Source organism: Rattus rattus, chromosome 6, assembly GCF_011064425.1.
Source record: "Rattus rattus isolate New Zealand chromosome 6, Rrattus_CSIRO_v1, whole genome shotgun sequence".
Classification (NCBI taxonomy): Eukaryota; Metazoa; Chordata; class Mammalia; order Rodentia; family Muridae; genus Rattus; species Rattus rattus.
Genome location: NC_046159.1, coordinates 41,970,603 through 41,974,448, shown reverse-complemented (window position 1 = coordinate 41,974,448; position 3,846 = coordinate 41,970,603).

The following is a 3,846-nucleotide window of genomic DNA, read 5'->3' as shown; positions in this document are numbered from 1 at the left end:
ATGTATAGTCTTTAGGTAGTGGCTTAGTCCCTGGAAGCTCTGGTTGCTTGGCATTGTTGTACATATGGGGTCTCGAGCCCCTTCAAGCTCTTCCAGTTCTTTCTCTGATTCCTTCAACGGGGGTCGTATTCTCAGTTCAGTGGTTTGCTGCTGGCATTCGCCTCTGTATTTGCTGTATTCTGGCTGTGTCTCTCAGGAGCGATCTACATCCGGCTCCCGTCGGTCTGCACTTCTTTGCTTCATCCATCTTGTCTAATAGGGTGGCTGTGTCCTTATGGGCCACATGTGGGGCAGGCTCTACAGATTCAATGCAATCCCCATCAAAATACTAACCCAATTCTTCAAAGAGTTAGACAGAACAATTTGCAAATTCATCTGGAATAACAAAAAACCCAGGATAGCTAAAGCTATCCTCAACAATAAAAGGACTTCAGGGTTTGGAATCACTATCCCTGAACTCAAGTAGTACTTCATTGTGTAGATGAACCACAATTTCTGTATCCATTCCTCTGAATGATACAGAAATTGTATCATTGATGAAGCACATTTGGGTTCTTTCCAGCTTCTGGCTATTACAATTAAGTCTGCTATGAATATAGTGGACCATGTGTCTTTTGTTGTATGTTCAAACATCTTTTGAGTAGATGCCCAAGGGAGGTATAGCTGGGTCATCAGGTAGTGGAATGTCCAATAAGTCTGAGGAACCTCCAGACTTATTTCCAGAGTGGTTGTACCACTTTGCAATTCCACCAACAATGGAGGAGTGTTCCTCTTCCTCACATCCTCACTAGCATCTGCTGTCACCTGAGTTTTTTATCTTAGGCATTTTGACTGGTGTGAGGTCAAATATCAGGTGTGTTTTGATTTGCATTTCCCTGATGACTAAGGATCTTGAACATTTCTTTAGGTGCTTTTTGGCCATTCGATATTCCTCAAGTGAAAATGTTTTGCTTAGCTCTGTACCCCCATGTTTAATCAGGTTATAGGCTGTCTGGGGTATGACCTATCTGTTGGTTGCTGTTTTGTCCTAATGACAGTATCCTTTGCCTTACGAAGCTTTTCAGTTTTATGAGGTCCCATTTGTTGATTCTTGATCTTAGAGCATAACCCATTACTGTTTTGTTCAGGAAATTTTCCCCAGTACCCATATGTTCAAGAAAATTTCCCACATTTTCTTCTATTAATTTGTGTGCATCTGGTTTCATGGGGAGGGCCTTGATCCACTTGGACTTAACCTTAGTAAAGGGCAATAAGAATGGGTTCATATGCATTCTTCTACATGCTCACTTCCAGTTGAACAAACACTATTTATTAAAACTTCTACCTTTTTTCCATTCGATATTTTTAGCTCCTTTCTCAAAGATCAAGTACTCATAGGTTTGTGAGTTCATTTCTGGGGCTTCAATTCTATTCCACTCTTCTACCTGCCTGTGTCTGTACCAGTACCATATGGTGTAATTCTTGTAGGTTTGCCTTCATATGTTATTTGTCCCTTTTCCCTTACTGCTTTTAATATTCTTTCTTTGTTTTGTACATTTGGTATTTTGACTATTATATGATAGGAGGAATTTCTTTTTTTTTTTTTTTGTCCAATCTATTTGGAGTTCTGTAACCTTCTTCTATATTTATGGGCATCTCTTTCCTTAGTTTAGGAAAGTTTTCTTCAATAAATTTTTTGAAGAAATTTACTGGTCCTTTAATTTTGGAGTCTTTATTCTCTTCTATACCTACTATTCTTAAGTTTGATCTTGTCGTTGTGTCCTGGATTTCCTGTATATTTCAGGCTAAGAGCTTTTTGGGTTTTATCTTTGAAGGTTGTATTTATGTTTTCTATGGTATCTTCTGCCTTTTTCTGTCTGTGTATTCTGTCGGTGATGCTTGTATCTATGACTTCTTGTCTCTTCCTTAGGTTTTCTATCTCCAGGGCTGTCTCCCGTTGTGCTTTCTTTATTGTTTCTATTTACATTTTTAAATTCTGTATGGTTTTGTTCAGTTCCTCCAGCTGTTTGGTTGTGTTCTCCTGTAATTAATTAAATGATTTTTGTGTTTCCTCTTTAAGGGCTTCTACTTGTTTACTTGTGTTGTCCTGCATTTCAAATGAGTTATTTATGTCCTTCTCAAAGTCTTCCATTATCATCATAAAATGTGATTTTTAAGTCTATAGTTGGCTTTTCCAGTGTGTTTGGATATCTAGTATTTACTTTGGTGGGAGAACTGGACTCTGGTGATGCCAAGTAATCTTGTTTTCTGTTGCTTAGGTTCCTATGCTTGCCTTTCACCATCAGGTTGTCTCTGGGGTTAGATTTTTTTTTCATCTGGTTCTGGGAATAACAGCTCTGCTCTCAGGTGTATAGGTGCTCCTAGAGAATGGCTTTCAGCTCTTGGTTCAGGCAGAAACTGGAAGGGTCCTGCCCATGACTTCCCCTAGGTCCCTATGCCCAGGGGGCACATATGGCACTAGGCAATTTCCTCTTGGGTTGGGAATGTGGGCAGAGAGTAGTTTCCTCTGATACCTCAGCAATGTCCACAATACTCAGTGTCCAGCTCTCTTCCCCAGAGTATTTGGTTGCAGGGAGCAACCATTATCATAAAAATTTGTGTCTCTTTGCATAGGAAATGCATAAGAATATAAAGTACAAGAAGAGGAAGACCATTTAGGAATCATGGGGACAAATGTGTAGGAACATATTAGGTTTAAATGGTATACATTTGTGAAGTTGGTGGGAGGGAGATTGATTAATACTCTATAGCAGATATGTCATCTACAATGCTTTCTGGAGACCTCAGTTTAGTGTCTGATGAGAGATGCCTCCTGTTTGTTTCCTTACACAATAATACCCACGATTAAGAATAAGTACTTTGGGGTTAGGGATTTAGCTCAGTGGTAGAGCACTTGCCTAGGAAGCGCAAGGCCCTGGGTTCGGTCCCCAGCTCCGAAAAAAAAAAAAAAAAAAGAATAAGTACTTTACAACTAATATGTATGAGGAAAACCAAAGTGTGAAATAAGGCATTATGAAGACATTAAGGTACTCAAAAATATTTAGAATCTCGAATGACCTTGTAAAGAATGGGAAGTACCTTTTCTACTACTCTGTGTCACTGTATAATGAATTGCATGAAAATGCCTCTTTTGAACCAGTAACAGTCCCTATATCTGCTCCAGAAATCTTCCATCGCTAGTCTTTCCTCACTGCATTGTAGGTAGCAGCTGCAAAGTTCTCACTACTCTACTTCTTCACACCTAGTCACTATTGTGCTCTAATTCACCAAAGTGTCATATCCTCATAAAATCCCCTGTCCAGAAAAGTTCACTGGGGAATAGCGATACTAACAGTCTAAGAAAATAGTGACAAAGTCCGTGTTCACAGCAGTGTGCCTTCCTGTGTTCTGTACCAAACCTGTCTTGCACAGGACTGCAGGTAACAAATGGGATTGAAATGATCCATATATTAGCAGGTAGGGAAGCTGGGAAGCTGGAAAGCTGTCAATTTTCAAAACTTAACCCCATGAAACTTTTCCAGGTGTTATTGATGGTAATAACAACTAAAAAAATGTAGACAGAATACAACAGTACACACAACCTGAACAAAGACTTTCTACATCAAAGGGATATTTCCAGGAGAAAGTCTGTCATTATAAAAGTGATCAATAAAATTTTGAGAACCAATCATTTTGACAGATACATAAGTGTAGCATGTAATTTTATTAAACCACTCTAAATGCAGCTAGAGGCCATCCTCAGAGGTCTCATCCCCACCCCACCCCCTTGGCTATCCCTAAGCAGTCATTTGGCCCTGATTCCAGCAGGCTGCTAAGCCAACCAAACCAGTTTTTCCTGAAAACACT